The sequence below is a fragment of the Coffea arabica genome, chromosome 11e (assembly GCF_036785885.1).
Source record: "Coffea arabica cultivar ET-39 chromosome 11e, Coffea Arabica ET-39 HiFi, whole genome shotgun sequence".
Classification (NCBI taxonomy): domain Eukaryota; kingdom Viridiplantae; phylum Streptophyta; class Magnoliopsida; order Gentianales; family Rubiaceae; genus Coffea; species Coffea arabica.
The window spans coordinates 46,529,220-46,546,995 of record NC_092331.1 but is presented as its reverse complement, the minus strand read 5'-3'; the positions used below and the strand labels follow the sequence as shown (position 1 = coordinate 46,546,995).

Below are 17,776 nucleotides of genomic sequence, written 5' to 3'. Positions count from 1 at the left end.
TGTTGACCCGAACCCCGACCCGCCAACCCGTGACGGGTCAGGTATGCTGACCCGAACCCGAAAATTTCAGGTTTACGGGGCGGCGGGTCGACCAGAAATGACCCGAAACTTAATTTTAATTTATTAATTTATCACTGTAATTTCTAATAAAATCAATTTCTCACAAAACTAATTACATAATCAAGTAATAAAAATTTAAATAAATGATTCCAAATCAAATCTAAAATAAATTAAACACCGTAAAAGTGTTTTATCCCAAGCAAAATATAAAATAAATTAAAACAATACAAAAGTGAAAAATAATATAATATATTATTTGTCCAAGTATAATAATTTCAACTTCACACAAATTAAATAAATTCGTTTAGGATTAAGTAATTAATGCCTTTGAAAAAAAGAATAACTTAGTTTAGTTAGATAAAATTATTTTTATGTTTATTAAATTATTTTTAATTCGTAAACGGGTCATATCGGGTCATATCAGGTCACCACGGGTTGACCCGAAATCGACCGGTTTTCTTTTCGGGTTCATCGGGTCCAACCCGATTCTGACCCGAATTCCCGAAACCTCAACCCAAACCCATTAATTTCGTGTTAGGTTCGTGTCGTGTTTTCAGGTCGTGTCGAAAATTGCCACCCCTAGTTGCGGTGATACATTTGCGCCGACAAATTTGAGCGACGATCCGGGCTTTGATCGAGCCGTACCGTTCCTGATTTGTCTCGCGCCTTCAGATCCTCCTTCACGCTTCGACAAGAAGCAAAATATTAAGCAATCGTTCCGACGGAGCTAAATTACTACAGGATAAAGAACGAATAGGAAATTTGGATTTCGAAACAAAAAAGAGAGGGGTGCAACACGAGGACTTCCCAGGGGGTCACCCATCCTAGTACTACTCTCGCCCAAGCACGCTTAACTTCGGAGTTCTGATGGGATCCGGTGCATTAGTGCTGGTATGATCGCACCCGCCATGTTCCTTTCGCTTTATTCTTTTAAACTACCCCGTCCTGCGAAGCAGTGTGGCTTTTCTAGACCGAAATTCATTTTAAGCGTCAATTCAAGCATTTTCCTCTTATCCTTTTATTTATTTACTTTATATTTTTTTTTGTTATTGATTTGCACCCTGTTTTTTTCCCTCATCCCGCAACTCTAAATTATCATGAAATCAATCCTTCACGCTTGCAGTTAGGGGTGGCAATTCGGGTCCAAATCAGGTTGGCGGGTCGGGTTCGGGTCAACAGACCCGCCAGAAAATCTGTTGACCCGAACCCCGACCCGCCAACCCGTGACGGGTCAGGTATGCTGACCCGAACCCGAAAATTTCAGGTTTACGGGGCGGCGGGTCGACCCGAAATGACCCGAAACTTAATTTTAATTTATTAATTTATCACTGTAATTTCTAATAAAATCAATTTCTCACAAAACTAATTACATAATCAAGTAATAAAAATTTAAATAAATGATTCCAAATCAAATCTAAAAAATTAAACACCGTAAAAGTGTTTTATCCCAAGCAAAATATAAAATAAATTAAAACAATACAAAAGTGAAAAATAATATAATATATTATTTGTCCAAGTATAATAATTTCAACTTCACACAAATTAAATAAATTCGTTTAGGATTAAGTAATTAATGCCTTTGAAAAAAAGAATAACTTAGTTTAGTTAGATAAAATTATTTTTATGTTTATTAAATTATTTTTAATTCGTAAACGGGTCATATCAGGTCACCACGGGTTGACCCGAAATCGACCGGTTTTCTTTTCGGGTTCATCGGGTCCAACCCGATTCTGACCCGAATTCCCGAAACCTCAACCCAAACCCATTAATTTCGTGTTAGGTTCGTGTCGTGTTTTCAGGTCGTGTCGAAAATTGCCACCCCTAGTTGCGGTGATACATTTGCGCCGACAAATTTGAGCGACGATCCGGGCTTTGATCGAGCCGTACCGTTCCTGATTTGTCTCGCGCCTTCAGATCCTCCTTCACGCTTCGACAAGAAGCAAAATATTAAGCAATCGTTCCGACGGAGCTAAATTACTACAGGATAAAGAACGAATAGGAAATTTGGATTTCGAAACAAAAAAGAGAGGGGTGCAACACGAGGACTTCCCAGGGGGTCACCCATCCTAGTACTACTCTCGCCCAAGCACGCTTAACTTCGGAGTTCTGATGGGATCCGGTGCATTAGTGCTGGTATGATCGCACCCGCCATGTTCCTTTCGCTTTATTCTTTTAAACTACCCCGTCCTGCGAAGCAGTGTGGCTTTTCTAGACCGAAATTCATTTTAAGCGTCAATTCAAGCATTTTCCTCTTATCCTTTTATTTATTTACTTTATATTTTTTTTTGTTATTGATTTGCACCCTGTTTTTTTCCCTCATCCCGCAACTCTAAATTATCATGAAATCAATCCTTCACGCTTGCAGTTAGGGGTGGCAATTCGGGTCCAAATCAGGTTGGCGGGTCGGGTTCGGGTCAACAGACCCGCCAGAAAATCTGTTGACCCGAACCCCGACCCGCCAACCCGTGACGGGTCAGGTATGCTGACCCGAACCCGAAAATTTCAGGTTTACGGGGCGGCGGGTCGACCCGAAATGACCCGAAACTTAATTTTAATTTATTAATTTATCACTGTAATTTCTAATAAAATCAATTTCTCACAAAACTAATTACATAATCAAGTAATAAAAATTTAAATAAATGATTCCAAATCAAATCTAAAATAAATTAAACACCGTAAAAGTGTTTTATCCCAAGCAAAATATAAAATAAATTAAAACAATACAAAAGTGAAAAATAATATAATATATTATTTGTCCAAGTATAATAATTTCAACTTCACACAAATTAAATAAATTCGTTTAGGATTAAGTAATTAATGCCTTTGAAAAAAAGAATAACTTAGTTTAGTTAGATAAAATTATTTTTATGTTTATTAAATTATTTTTAATTCGTAAACGGGTCATATCGGGTCATATCAGGTCACCACGGGTTGACCCGAAATCGACCGGTTTTCTTTTCGGGTTCATCGGGTCCAACCCGATTCTGACCCGAATTCCCGAAACCTCAACCCAAACCCATTAATTTCGTGTTAGGTTCGTGTCGTGTTTTCAGGTCGTGTCGAAAATTGCCACCCCTAGTTGCGGTGATACATTTGCGCCGACAAATTTGAGCGACGATCCGGGCTTTGATCGAGCCGTACCGTTCCTGATTTGTCTCGCGCCTTCAGATCCTCCTTCACGCTTCGACAAGAAGCAAAATATTAAGCAATCGTTCCGACGGAGCTAAATTACTACAGGATAAAGAACGAATAGGAAATTTGGATTTCGAAACAAAAAAGAGAGGGGTGCAACACGAGGACTTCCCAGGGGGTCACCCATCCTAGTACTACTCTCGCCCAAGCACGCTTAACTTCGGAGTTCTGATGGGATCCGGTGCATTAGTGCTGGTATGATCGCACCCGCCATGTTCCTTTCGCTTTATTCTTTTAAACTACCCCGTCCTGCGAAGCAGTGTGGCTTTTCTAGACCGAAATTCATTTTAAGCGTCAATTCAAGCATTTTCCTCTTATCCTTTTATTTATTTACTTTATATTTTTTTTTGTTATTGATTTGCACCCTGTTTTTTTCCCTCATCCCGCAACTCTAAATTATCATGAAATCAATCCTTCACGCTTGCAGTTAGGGGTGGCAATTCGGGTCCAAATCAGGTTGGCGGGTCGGGTTCGGGTCAACAGACCCGCCAGAAAATCTGTTGACCCGAACCCCGACCCGCCAACCCGTGACGGGTCAGGTATGCTGACCCGAACCCGAAAATTTCAGGTTTACGGGGCGGCGGGTCGACCCGAAATGACCCGAAACTTAATTTTAATTTATTAATTTATCACTGTAATTTCTAATAAAATCAATTTCTCACAAAACTAATTACATAATCAAGTAATAAAAATTTAAATAAATGATTCCAAATCAAATCTAAAATAAATTAAACACCGTAAAAGTGTTTTATCCCAAGCAAAATATAAAATAAATTAAAACAATACAAAAGTGAAAAATAATATAATATATTATTTGTCCAAGTATAATAATTTCAACTTCACACAAATTAAATAAATTCGTTTAGGATTAAGTAATTAATGCCTTTGAAAAAAAGAATAACTTAGTTTAGTTAGATAAAATTATTTTTATGTTTATTAAATTATTTTTAATTCGTAAACGGGTCATATCGGGTCATATCAGGTCACCACGGGTTGACCCGAAATCGACCGGTTTTCTTTTCGGGTTCATCGGGTCCAACCCGATTCTGACCCGAATTCCCGAAACCTCAACCCAAACCCATTAATTTCGTGTTAGGTTCGTGTCGTGTTTTCAGGTCGTGTCGAAAATTGCCACCCCTAGTTGCGGTGATACATTTGCGCCGACAAATTTGAGCGACGATCCGGGCTTTGATCGAGCCGTACCGTTCCTGATTTGTCTCGCGCCTTCAGATCCTCCTTCACGCTTCGACAAGAAGCAAAATATTAAGCAATCGTTCCGACGGAGCTAAATTACTACAGGATAAAGAACGAATAGGAAATTTGGATTTCGAAACAAAAAAGAGAGGGGTGCAACACGAGGACTTCCCAGGGGGTCACCCATCCTAGTACTACTCTCGCCCAAGCACGCTTAACTTCGGAGTTCTGATGGGATCCGGTGCATTAGTGCTGGTATGATCGCACCCGCCATGTTCCTTTCGCTTTATTCTTTTAAACTACCCCGTCCTGCGAAGCAGTGTGGCTTTTCTAGACCGAAATTCATTTTAAGCGTCAATTCAAGCATTTTCCTCTTATCCTTTTATTTATTTACTTTATATTTTTTTTTGTTATTGATTTGCACCCTGTTTTTTTCCCTCATCCCGCAACTCTAAATTATCATGAAATCAATCCTTCACGCTTGCAGTTAGGGGTGGCAATTCGGGTCCAAATCAGGTTGGCGGGTCGGTTCGGGTCAACAGACCCGCCAGAAAATCTGTTGACCCGAACCCCGACCCGCCAACCCGTGACGGGTCAGGTATGCTGACCCGAACCCGAAAATTTCAGGTTTACGGGGCGGCGGGTCGACCCGAAATGACCCGAAACTTAATTTTAATTTATTAATTTATCACTGTAATTTCTAATAAAATCAATTTCTCACAAAACTAATTACATAATCAAGTAATAAAAATTTAAATAAATGATTCCAAATCAAATCTAAAAAATTAAACACCGTAAAAGTGTTTTATCCCAAGCAAAATATAAAATAAATTAAAACAATACAAAAGTGAAAAATAATATAATATATTATTTGTCCAAGTATAATAATTTCAACTTCACACAAATTAAATAAATTCGTTTAGGATTAAGTAATTAATGCCTTTGAAAAAAAGAATAACTTAGTTTAGTTAGATAAAATTATTTTTATGTTTATTAAATTATTTTTAATTCGTAAACGGGTCATATCAGGTCACCACGGGTTGACCCGAAATCGACCGGTTTTCTTTTCGGGTTCATCGGGTCCAACCCGATTCTGACCCGAATTCTCGAAACCTCAACCCAAACCCATTAATTTCGTGTTAGGTTCGTGTCGTGTCGAAAATTGCCACCCCTAGTTGCGGTGATACATTTGCGCCGACAAATTTGAGCGACGATCCGGGCTTTGATCGAGCCGTACCGTTCCTGATTTGTCTCGCGCCTTCAGATCCTCCTTCACGCTTCGACAAGAAGCAAAATATTAAGCAATCGTTCCGACGGAGCTAAATTACTACAGGATAAAGAACGAATAGGAAATTTGGATTTCGAAACAAAAAAGAGAGGGGTGCAACACGAGGACTTCCCAGGGGGTCACCCATCCTAGTACTACTCTCGCCCAAGCACGCTTAACTTCGGAGTTCTGATGGGATCCGGTGCATTAGTGCTGGTATGATCGCACCCGCCATGTTCCTTTCGCTTTATTCTTTTAAACTACCCCGTCCTGCGAAGCAGTGTGGCTTTTCTAGACCGAAATTCATTTTAAGCGTCAATTCAAGCATTTTCCTCTTATCCTTTTATTTATTTACTTTATATTTTTTTTTGTTATTGATTTGCACCCTGTTTTTTTCCCTCATCCCGCAACTCTAAATTATCATGAAATCAATCCTTCACGCTTGCAGTTAGGGGTGGCAATTCGGGTCCAAATCAGGTTGGCGGGTCGGGTTCGGGTCAACAGACCCGCCAGAAAATCTGTTGACCCGAACCCCGACCCGCCAACCCGTGACGGGTCAGGTATGCTGACCCGAACCCGAAAATTTCAGGTTTACGGGGCGGCGGGTCGACCCGAAATGACCCGAAACTTAATTTTAATTTATTAATTTATCACTGTAATTTCTAATAAAATCAATTTCTCACAAAACTAATTACATAATCAAGTAATAAAAATTTAAATAAATGATTCCAAATCAAATCTAAAATAAATTAAACACCGTAAAAGTGTTTTATCCCAAGCAAAATATAAAATAAATTAAAACAATACAAAAGTGAAAAATAATATAATATATTATTTGTCCAAGTATAATAATTTCAACTTCACACAAATTAAATAAATTCGTTTAGGATTAAGTAATTAATGCCTTTGAAAAAAAGAATAACTTAGTTTAGTTAGATAAAATTATTTTTATGTTTATTAAATTATTTTTAATTCGTAAACGGGTCATATCGGGTCATATCAGGTCACCACGGGTTGACCCGAAATCGACCGGTTTTCTTTTCGGGTTCATCGGGTCCAACCCGATTCTGACCCGAATTCCCGAAACCTCAACCCAAACCCATTAATTTCGTGTTAGGTTCGTGTCGTGTCGAAAATTGCCACCCCTAGTTGCGGTGATACATTTGCGCCGACAAATTTGAGCGACGATCCGGGCTTTGATCGAGCCGTACCGTTCCTGATTTGTCTCGCGCCTTCAGATCCTCCTTCACGCTTCGACAAGAAGCAAAATATTAAGCAATCGTTCCGACGGAGCTAAATTACTACAGGATAAAGAACGAATAGGAAATTTGGATTTCGAAACAAAAAAGAGAGGGGTGCAACACGAGGACTTCCCAGGGGGTCACCCATCCTAGTACTACTCTCGCCCAAGCACGCTTAACTTCGGAGTTCTGATGGGATCCGGTGCATTAGTGCTGGTATGATCGCACCCGCCATGTTCCTTTCGCTTTATTCTTTTAAACTACCCCGTCCTGCGAAGCAGTGTGGCTTTTCTAGACCGAAATTCATTTTAAGCGTCAATTCAAGCATTTTCCTCTTATCCTTTTATTTATTTACTTTATATTTTTTTTTGTTATTGATTTGCACCCTGTTTTTTTCCCTCATCCCGCAACTCTAAATTATCATGAAATCAATCCTTCACGCTTGCAGTTAGGGGTGGCAATTCGGGTCCAAATCAGGTTGGCGGGTCGGTTCGGGTCAACAGACCCGCCAGAAAATCTGTTGACCCGAACCCCGACCCGCCAACCCGTGACGGGTCAGGTATGCTGACCCGAACCCGAAAATTTCAGGTTTACGGGGCGGCGGGTCGACCCGAAATGACCCGAAACTTAATTTTAATTTATTAATTTATCACTGTAATTTCTAATAAAATCAATTTCTCACAAAACTAATTACATAATCAAGTAATAAAAATTTAAATAAATGATTCCAAATCAAATCTAAAAAATTAAACACCGTAAAAGTGTTTTATCCCAAGCAAAATATAAAATAAATTAAAACAATACAAAAGTGAAAAATAATATAATATATTATTTGTCCAAGTATAATAATTTCAACTTCACACAAATTAAATAAATTCGTTTAGGATTAAGTAATTAATGCCTTTGAAAAAAAGAATAACTTAGTTTAGTTAGATAAAATTATTTTTATGTTTATTAAATTATTTTTAATTCGTAAACGGGTCATATCAGGTCACCACGGGTTGACCCGAAATCGACCGGTTTTCTTTTCGGGTTCATCGGGTCCAACCCGATTCTGACCCGAATTCCCGAAACCTCAACCCAAACCCATTAATTTCGTGTTAGGTTCGTGTCGTGTCGAAAATTGCCACCCCTAGTTGCGGTGATACATTTGCGCCGACAAATTTGAGCGACGATCCGGGCTTTGATCGAGCCGTACCGTTCCTGATTTGTCTCGCGCCTTCAGATCCTCCTTCACGCTTCGACAAGAAGCAAAATATTAAGCAATCGTTCCGACGGAGCTAAATTACTACAGGATAAAGAACGAATAGGAAATTTGGATTTCGAAACAAAAAAGAGAGGGGTGCAACACGAGGACTTCCCAGGGGGTCACCCATCCTAGTACTACTCTCGCCCAAGCACGCTTAACTTCGGAGTTCTGATGGGATCCGGTGCATTAGTGCTGGTATGATCGCACCCGCCATGTTCCTTTCGCTTTATTCTTTTAAACTACCCCGTCCTGCGAAGCAGTGTGGCTTTTCTAGACCGAAATTCATTTTAAGCGTCAATTCAAGCATTTTCCTCTTATCCTTTTATTTATTTACTTTATATTTTTTTTTGTTATTGATTTGCACCCTGTTTTTTTCCCTCATCCCGCAACTCTAAATTATCATGAAATCAATCCTTCACGCTTGCAGTTAGGGGTGGCAATTCGGGTCCAAATCAGGTTGGCGGGTCGGTTCGGGTCAACAGACCCGCCAGAAAATCTGTTGACCCGAACCCCGACCCGCCAACCCGTGACGGGTCAGGTATGCTGACCCGAACCCGAAAATTTCAGGTTTACGGGGCGGCGGGTCGACCCGAAATGACCCGAAACTTAATTTTAATTTATTAATTTATCACTGTAATTTCTAATAAAATCAATTTCTCACAAAACTAATTACATAATCAAGTAATAAAAATTTAAATAAATGATTCCAAATCAAATCTAAAAAATTAAACACCGTAAAAGTGTTTTATCCCAAGCAAAATATAAAATAAATTAAAACAATACAAAAGTGAAAAATAATATAATATATTATTTGTCCAAGTATAATAATTTCAACTTCACACAAATTAAATAAATTCGTTTAGGATTAAGTAATTAATGCCTTTGAAAAAAAGAATAACTTAGTTTAGTTAGATAAAATTATTTTTATGTTTATTAAATTATTTTTAATTCGTAAACGGGTCATATCAGGTCACCACGGGTTGACCCGAAATCGACCGGTTTTCTTTTCGGGTTCATCGGGTCCAACCCGATTCTGACCCGAATTCCCGAAACCTCAACCCAAACCCATTAATTTCGTGTTAGGTTCGTGTCGTGTCGAAAATTGCCACCCCTAGTTGCGGTGATACATTTGCGCCGACAAATTTGAGCGACGATCCGGGCTTTGATCGAGCCGTACCGTTCCTGATTTGTCTCGCGCCTTCAGATCCTCCTTCACGCTTCGACAAGAAGCAAAATATTAAGCAATCGTTCCGACGGAGCTAAATTACTACAGGATAAAGAACGAATAGGAAATTTGGATTTCGAAACAAAAAAGAGAGGGGTGCAACACGAGGACTTCCCAGGGGGTCACCCATCCTAGTACTACTCTCGCCCAAGCACGCTTAACTTCGGAGTTCTGATGGGATCCGGTGCATTAGTGCTGGTATGATCGCACCCGCCATGTTCCTTTCGCTTTATTCTTTTAAACTACCCCGTCCTGCGAAGCAGTGTGGCTTTTCTAGACCGAAATTCATTTTAAGCGTCAATTCAAGCATTTTCCTCTTATCCTTTTATTTATTTACTTTATATTTTTTTTTGTTATTGATTTGCACCCTGTTTTTTTCCCTCATCCCGCAACTCTAAATTATCATGAAATCAATCCTTCACGCTTGCAGTTAGGGGTGGCAATTCGGGTCCAAATCAGGTTGGCGGGTCGGGTTCGGGTCAACAGACCCGCCAGAAAATCTGTTGACCCGAACCCCGACCCGCCAACCCGTGACGGGTCAGGTATGCTGACCCGAACCCGAAAATTTCAGGTTTACGGGGCGGCGGGTCGACCCGAAATGACCCGAAACTTAATTTTAATTTATTAATTTATCACTGTAATTTCTAATAAAATCAATTTCTCACAAAACTAATTACATAATCAAGTAATAAAAATTTAAATAAATGATTCCAAATCAAATCTAAAAAATTAAACACCGTAAAAGTGTTTTATCCCAAGCAAAATATAAAATAAATTAAAACAATACAAAAGTGAAAAATAATATAATATATTATTTGTCCAAGTATAATAATTTCAACTTCACACAAATTAAATAAATTCGTTTAGGATTAAGTAATTAATGCCTTTGAAAAAAAGAATAACTTAGTTTAGTTAGATAAAATTATTTTTATGTTTATTAAATTATTTTTAATTCGTAAACGGGTCATATCGGGTCATATCAGGTCACCACGGGTTGACCCGAAATCGATCGGTTTTCTTTTCGGGTTCATCGGGTCCAACCCGATTCTGACCCGAATTCCCGAAACCTCAACCCAAACCCATTAATTTCGTGTTAGGTTCGTGTCGTGTCGAAAATTGCCACCCCTAGTTGCGGTGATACATTTGCGCCGACAAATTTGAGCGACGATCCGGGCTTTGATCGAGCCGTACCGTTCCTGATTTGTCTCGCGCCTTCAGATCCTCCTTCACGCTTCGACAAGAAGCAAAATATTAAGCAATCGTTCCGACGGAGCTAAATTACTACAGGATAAAGAACGAATAGGAAATTTGGATTTCGAAACAAAAAAGAGAGGGGTGCAACACGAGGACTTCCCAGGGGGTCACCCATCCTAGTACTACTCTCGCCCAAGCACGCTTAACTTCGGAGTTCTGATGGGATCCGGTGCATTAGTGCTGGTATGATCGCACCCGCCATGTTCCTTTCGCTTTATTCTTTTAAACTACCCCGTCCTGCGAAGCAGTGTGGCTTTTCTAGACCGAAATTCATTTTAAGCGTCAATTCAAGCATTTTCCTCTTATCCTTTTATTTATTTACTTTATATTTTTTTTTGTTATTGATTTGCACCCTGTTTTTTTCCCTCATCCCGCAACTCTAAATTATCATGAAATCAATCCTTCACGCTTGCAGTTAGGGGTGGCAATTCGGGTCCAAATCAGGTTGGCGGGTCGGGTTCGGGTCAACAGACCCGCCAGAAAATCTGTTGACCCGAACCCCGACCCGCCAACCCGTGACGGGTCAGGTATGCTGACCCGAACCCGAAAATTTCAGGTTTACGGGGCGGCGGGTCGACCCGAAATGACCCGAAACTTAATTTTAATTTATTAATTTATCACTGTAATTTCTAATAAAATCAATTTCTCACAAAACTAATTACATAATCAAGTAATAAAAATTTAAATAAATGATTCCAAATCAAATCTAAAATAAATTAAACACCGTAAAAGTGTTTTATCCCAAGCAAAATATAAAATAAATTAAAACAATACAAAAGTGAAAAATAATATAATATATTATTTGTCCAAGTATAATAATTTCAACTTCACACAAATTAAATAAATTCGTTTAGGATTAAGTAATTAATGCCTTTGAAAAAAAGAATAACTTAGTTTAGTTAGATAAAATTATTTTTATGTTTATTAAATTATTTTTAATTCGTAAACGGGTCATATCGGGTCATATCAGGTCACCACGGGTTGACCCGAAATCGACCGGTTTTCTTTTCGGGTTCATCGGGTCCAACCCGATTCTGACCCGAATTCCCGAAACCTCAACCCAAACCCATTAATTTCGTGTTAGGTTCGTGTCGTGTTTTCAGGTCGTGTCGAAAATTGCCACCCCTAGTTGCGGTGATACATTTGCGCCGACAAATTTGAGCGACGATCCGGGCTTTGATCGAGCCGTACCGTTCCTGATTTGTCTCGCGCCTTCAGATCCTCCTTCACGCTTCGACAAGAAGCAAAATATTAAGCAATCGTTCCGACGGAGCTAAATTACTACAGGATAAAGAACGAATAGGAAATTTGGATTTCGAAACAAAAAAGAGAGGGGTGCAACACGAGGACTTCCCAGGGGGTCACCCATCCTAGTACTACTCTCGCCCAAGCACGCTTAACTTCGGAGTTCTGATGGGATCCGGTGCATTAGTGCTGGTATGATCGCACCCGCCATGTTCCTTTCGCTTTATTCTTTTAAACTACCCCGTCCTGCGAAGCAGTGTGGCTTTTCTAGACCGAAATTCATTTTAAGCGTCAATTCAAGCATTTTCCTCTTATCCTTTTATTTATTTACTTTATATATTTTTTTGTTATTGATTTGCACCCTGTTTTTTTCCCTCATCCCGCAACTCTAAATTATCATGAAATCAATCCTTCACGCTTGCAGTTAGGGGTGGCAATTCGGGTCCAAATCAGGTTGGCGGGTCGGGTTCGGGTCAACAGACCCGCCAGAAAATCTGTTGACCCGAACCCCGACCCGCCAACCCGTGACGGGTCAGGTATGCTGACCCGAACCCGAAAATTTCAGGTTTACGGGGCGGCGGGTCGATCCGAAATGACCCGAAACTTAATTTTAATTTATTAATTTATCACTGTAATTTCTAATAAAATCAATTTCTCACAAAACTAATTACATAATCAAGTAATAAAAATTTAAATAAATGATTCCAAATCAAATCTAAAATAAATTAAACACCGTAAAAGTGTTTTATCCCAAGCAAAATATAAAATAAATTAAAACAATACAAAAGTGAAAAATAATATAATATATTATTTGTCCAAGTATAATAATTTCAACTTCACACAAATTAAATAAATTCGTTTAGGATTAAGTAATTAATGCCTTTGAAAAAAAGAATAACTTAGTTTAGTTAGATAAAATTATTTTTATGTTTATTAAATTATTTTTAATTCGTAAACGGGTCATATCGGGTCATATCAGGTCACCACGGGTTGACCCGAAATCGACCGGTTTTCTTTTCGGGTTCATCGGGTCCAACCCGATTCTGACCCGAATTCCCGAAACCTCAACCCAAACCCATTAATTTCGTGTTAGGTTCGTGTCGTGTTTTCAGGTCGTGTCGAAAATTGCCACCCCTAGTTGCGGTGATACATTTGCGCCGACAAATTTGAGCGACGATCCGGGCTTTGATCGAGCCGTACCGTTCCTGATTTGTCTCGTGCCTTCAGATCCTCCTTCACGCTTCGACAAGAAGCAAAATATTAAGCAATCGTTCCGACGGAGCTAAATTACTACAGGATAAAGAACGAATAGGAAATTTGGATTTCGAAACAAAAAAGAGAGGGGTGCAACACGAGGACTTCCCAGGGGGTCACCCATCCTAGTACTACTCTCGCCCAAGCACGCTTAACTTCGGAGTTCTGATGGGATCCGGTGCATTAGTGCTGGTATGATCGCACCCGCCATGTTCCTTTCGCTTTATTCTTTTAAACTACCCCGTCCTGCGAAGCAGTGTGGCTTTTCTAGACCGAAATTCATTTTAAGCGTCAATTCAAGCATTTTCCTCTTATCCTTTTATTTATTTACTTTATATATTTTTTTGTTATTGATTTGCACCCTGTTTTTTTCCCTCATCCCGCAACTCTAAATTATCATGAAATCAATCCTTCACGCTTGCAGTTAGGGGTGGCAATTCGGGTCCAAATCAGGTTGGCGGGTCGGGTTCGGGTCAACAGACCCGCCAGAAAATCTGTTGACCCGAACCCCGACCCGCCAACCCGTGACGGGTCAGGTATGCTGACCCGAACCCGAAAATTTCAGGTTTACGGGGCGGCGGGTCGACCAGAAATGACCCGAAACTTAATTTTAATTTATTAATTTATCACTGTAATTTCTAATAAAATCAATTTCTCACAAAACTAATTACATAATCAAGTAATAAAAATTTAAATAAATGATTCCAAATCAAATCTAAAATAAATTAAACACCGTAAAAGTGTTTTATCCCAAGCAAAATATAAAATAAATTAAAACAATACAAAAGTGAAAAATAATATAATATATTATTTGTCCAAGTATAATAATTTCAACTTCACACAAATTAAATAAATTCGTTTAGGATTAAGTAATTAATGCCTTTGAAAAAAAGAATAACTTAGTTTAGTTAGATAAAATTATTTTTATGTTTATTAAATTATTTTTAATTCGTAAACGGGTCATATCGGGTCATATCAGGTCACCACGGGTTGACCCGAAATCGACCGGTTTTCTTTTCGGGTTCATCGGGTCCAACCCGATTCTGACCCGAATTCCCGAAACCTCAACCCAAACCCATTAATTTCGTGTTAGGTTCGTGTCGTGTTTTCAGGTCGTGTCGAAAATTGCCACCCCTAGTTGCGGTGATACATTTGCGCCGACAAATTTGAGCGACGATCCGGGCTTTGATCGAGCCGTACCGTTCCTGATTTGTCTCGCGCCTTCAGATCCTCCTTCACGCTTCGACAAGAAGCAAAATATTAAGCAATCGTTCCGACGGAGCTAAATTACTACAGGATAAAGAACGAATAGGAAATTTGGATTTCGAAACAAAAAAGAGAGGGGTGCAACACGAGGACTTCCCAGGGGGTCACCCATCCTAGTACTACTCTCGCCCAAGCACGCTTAACTTCGGAGTTCTGATGGGATCCGGTGCATTAGTGCTGGTATGATCGCACCCGCCATGTTCCTTTCGCTTTATTCTTTTAAACTACCCCGTCCTGCGAAGCAGTGTGGCTTTTCTAGACCGAAATTCATTTTAAGCGTCAATTCAAGCATTTTCCTCTTATCCTTTTATTTATTTACTTTATATATTTTTTTGTTATTGATTTGCACCCTGTTTTTTTCCCTCATCCCGCAACTCTAAATTATCATGAAATCAATCCTTCACGCTTGCAGTTAGGGGTGGCAATTCGGGTCCAAATCAGGTTGGCGGGTCGGGTTCGGGTCAACAGACCCGCCAGAAAATCTGTTGACCCGAACCCCGACCCGCCAACCCGTGACGGGTCAGGTATGCTGACCCGAACCCGAAAATTTCAGGTTTACGGGGCGGCGGGTCGATCCGAAATGACCCGAAACTTAATTTTAATTTATTAATTTATCACTGTAATTTCTAATAAAATCAATTTCTCACAAAACTAATTACATAATCAAGTAATAAAAATTTAAATAAATGATTCCAAATCAAATCTAAAATAAATTAAACACCGTAAAAGTGTTTTATCCCAAGCAAAATATAAAATAAATTAAAACAATACAAAAGTGAAAAATAATATAATATATTATTTGTCCAAGTATAATAATTTCAACTTCACACAAATTAAATAAATTCGTTTAGGATTAAGTAATTAATGCCTTTGAAAAAAAGAATAACTTAGTTTAGTTAGATAAAATTATTTTTATGTTTATTAAATTATTTTTAATTCGTAAACGGGTCATATCGGGTCATATCAGGTCACCACGGGTTGACCCGAAATCGACCGGTTTTCTTTTCGGGTTCATCGGGTCCAACCCGATTCTGACCCGAATTCCCGAAACCTCAACCCAAACCCATTAATTTCGTGTTAGGTTCGTGTCGTGTTTTCAGGTCGTGTCGAAAATTGCCACCCCTAGTTGCGGTGATACATTTGCGCCGACAAATTTGAGCGACGATCCGGGCTTTGATCGAGCCGTACCGTTCCTGATTTGTCTCGTGCCTTCAGATCCTCCTTCACGCTTCGACAAGAAGCAAAATATTAAGCAATCGTTCCGACGGAGCTAAATTACTACAGGATAAAGAACGAATAGGAAATTTGGATTTCGAAACAAAAAAGAGAGGGGTGCAACACGAGGACTTCCCAGGGGGTCACCCATCCTAGTACTACTCTCGCCCAAGCACGCTTAACTTCGGAGTTCTGATGGGATCCGGTGCATTAGTGCTGGTATGATCGCACCCGCCATGTTCCTTTCGCTTTATTCTTTTAAACTACCCCGTCCTGCGAAGCAGTGTGGCTTTTCTAGACCGAAATTCATTTTAAGCGTCAATTCAAGCATTTTCCTCTTATCCTTTTATTTATTTACTTTATATATTTTTTTGTTATTGATTTGCACCCTGTTTTTTTCCCTCATCCCGCAACTCTAAATTATCATGAAATCAATCCTTCACGCTTGCAGTTAGGGGTGGCAATTCGGGTCCAAATCAGGTTGGCGGGTCGGGTTCGGGTCAACAGACCCGCCAGAAAATCTGTTGACCCGAACCCCGACCCGCCAACCCGTGACGGGTCAGGTATGCTGACCCGAACCCGAAAATTTCAGGTTTACGGGGCGGCGGGTCGACCAGAAATGACCCGAAACTTAATTTTAATTTATTAATTTATCACTGTAATTTCTAATAAAATCAATTTCTCACAAAACTAATTACATAATCAAGTAATAAAAATTTAAATAAATGATTCCAAATCAAATCTAAAATAAATTAAACACCGTAAAAGTGTTTTATCCCAAGCAAAATATAAAATAAATTAAAACAATACAAAAGTGAAAAATAATATAATATATTATTTGTCCAAGTATAATAATTTCAACTTCACACAAATTAAATAAATTCGTTTAGGATTAAGTAATTAATGCCTTTGAAAAAAAGAATAACTTAGTTTAGTTAGATAAAATTATTTTTATGTTTATTAAATTATTTTTAATTCGTAAACGGGTCATATCGGGTCATATCAGGTCACCACGGGTTGACCCGAAATCGACCGGTTTTCTTTTCGGGTTCATCGGGTCCAACCCGATTCTGACCCGAATTCCCGAAACCTCAACCCAAACCCATTAATTTCGTGTTAGGTTCGTGTCGTGTTTTCAGGTCGTGTCGAAAATTGCCACCCCTAGTTGCGGTGATACATTTGCGCCGACAAATTTGAGCGACGATCCGGGCTTTGATCGAGCCGTACCGTTCCTGATTTGTCTCGCGCCTTCAGATCCTCCTTCACGCTTCGACAAGAAGCAAAATATTAAGCAATCGTTCCGACGGAGCTAAATTACTACAGGATAAAGAACGAATAGGAAATTTGGATTTCGAAACAAAAAAGAGAGGGGTGCAACACGAGAACTTCCCAGGGGGTCACCCATCCTAGTACTACTCTCGCCCAAGCACGCTTAACTTCGGAGTTCTGATGGGATCCGGTGCATTAGTGCTGGTATGATCGCACCCGCCATGTTCCTTTCGCTTTATTCTTTTAAACTACCCCGTCCTGCGAAGCAGTGTGGCTTTTCTAGACCGAAATTCATTTTAAGCGTCAATTCAAGCATTTTCCTCTTATCCTTTTATTTATTTACTTTATATTTTTTTTTGTTATTGATTTGCACCCTGTTTTTTTCCCTCATCCCGCAACTCTAAATTATCATGAAATCAATCCTTCACGCTTGCAGTTCGAAAATTTCAGGTTTACGGGGCGGCGGGTCGACCCGAAATGACCCGAAACTTAATTTTAATTTATTAATTTATCACTGTAATTTCTAATAAAATCAATTTCTCACAAAACTAATTACATAATCAAGTAATAAAAATTTAAATAAATGATTCCAAATCAAATCTAAAAAATTAAACACCGTAAAAGTGTTTTATCCCAAGCAAAATATAAAATAAATTAAAACAATACAAAAGTGAAAAATAATATAATATATTATTTGTCCAAGTATAATAATTTCAACTTCACACAAATTAAATAAATTCGTTTAGGATTAAGTAATTAATGCCTTTGAAAAAAAGAATAACTTAGTTTAGTTAGATAAAATTATTTTTATGTTTATTAAATTATTTTTAATTCGTAAACGGGTC

General features: G+C 38.9%; 14 non-coding genes across 14 annotated transcripts; all 14 read right to left on the bottom strand.

The window, feature by feature from the left end:
• Positions 1-846: 846 nt before the first annotated feature.
• On the bottom strand, positions 847-965 carry LOC140029785 (5S ribosomal RNA). The gene has a single exon (XR_011833699.1). It is a non-coding gene; the product is annotated as a 5S ribosomal RNA (ribosomal RNA).
• A 1,123-nt stretch (positions 966-2,088) lies between these two features.
• On the bottom strand, positions 2,089-2,207 carry LOC140029784 (5S ribosomal RNA). The gene has a single exon (XR_011833698.1). It is a non-coding gene; the product is annotated as a 5S ribosomal RNA (ribosomal RNA).
• A 1,135-nt stretch (positions 2,208-3,342) lies between these two features.
• Positions 3,343-3,461, bottom strand: LOC140029783 (5S ribosomal RNA). The gene has a single exon (XR_011833697.1). It is a non-coding gene; the product is annotated as a 5S ribosomal RNA (ribosomal RNA).
• Positions 3,462-4,596: 1,135 nt separating this feature from the next.
• LOC140029782 (5S ribosomal RNA) lies at positions 4,597-4,715 on the bottom strand. The gene has a single exon (XR_011833696.1). It is a non-coding gene; the product is annotated as a 5S ribosomal RNA (ribosomal RNA).
• Positions 4,716-5,824: 1,109 nt separating this feature from the next.
• On the bottom strand, positions 5,825-5,943 carry LOC140029781 (5S ribosomal RNA). The gene has a single exon (XR_011833695.1). It is a non-coding gene; the product is annotated as a 5S ribosomal RNA (ribosomal RNA).
• Positions 5,944-7,065: 1,122 nt separating this feature from the next.
• LOC140029780 (5S ribosomal RNA) lies at positions 7,066-7,184 on the bottom strand. Its single transcript, XR_011833694.1, has one exon. It is a non-coding gene; the product is annotated as a 5S ribosomal RNA (ribosomal RNA).
• Positions 7,185-8,293: 1,109 nt separating this feature from the next.
• Positions 8,294-8,412, bottom strand: LOC140029779 (5S ribosomal RNA). The gene has a single exon (XR_011833693.1). It is a non-coding gene; the product is annotated as a 5S ribosomal RNA (ribosomal RNA).
• A 1,109-nt stretch (positions 8,413-9,521) lies between these two features.
• LOC140029778 (5S ribosomal RNA) lies at positions 9,522-9,640 on the bottom strand. The gene has a single exon (XR_011833692.1). It is a non-coding gene; the product is annotated as a 5S ribosomal RNA (ribosomal RNA).
• A 1,120-nt stretch (positions 9,641-10,760) lies between these two features.
• Positions 10,761-10,879, bottom strand: LOC140029777 (5S ribosomal RNA). Its single transcript, XR_011833691.1, has one exon. It is a non-coding gene; the product is annotated as a 5S ribosomal RNA (ribosomal RNA).
• A 1,135-nt stretch (positions 10,880-12,014) lies between these two features.
• On the bottom strand, positions 12,015-12,133 carry LOC140029775 (5S ribosomal RNA). The gene has a single exon (XR_011833689.1). It is a non-coding gene; the product is annotated as a 5S ribosomal RNA (ribosomal RNA).
• A 1,135-nt stretch (positions 12,134-13,268) lies between these two features.
• On the bottom strand, positions 13,269-13,387 carry LOC140029774 (5S ribosomal RNA). Its single transcript, XR_011833688.1, has one exon. It is a non-coding gene; the product is annotated as a 5S ribosomal RNA (ribosomal RNA).
• A 1,135-nt stretch (positions 13,388-14,522) lies between these two features.
• LOC140029773 (5S ribosomal RNA) lies at positions 14,523-14,641 on the bottom strand. The gene has a single exon (XR_011833687.1). It is a non-coding gene; the product is annotated as a 5S ribosomal RNA (ribosomal RNA).
• Positions 14,642-15,776: 1,135 nt separating this feature from the next.
• LOC140029772 (5S ribosomal RNA) lies at positions 15,777-15,895 on the bottom strand. Its single transcript, XR_011833686.1, has one exon. It is a non-coding gene; the product is annotated as a 5S ribosomal RNA (ribosomal RNA).
• A 1,135-nt stretch (positions 15,896-17,030) lies between these two features.
• LOC140021968 (5S ribosomal RNA) lies at positions 17,031-17,149 on the bottom strand. The gene has a single exon (XR_011825950.1). It is a non-coding gene; the product is annotated as a 5S ribosomal RNA (ribosomal RNA).
• Between the last annotated feature and the right edge of the window lie 627 nt (positions 17,150-17,776).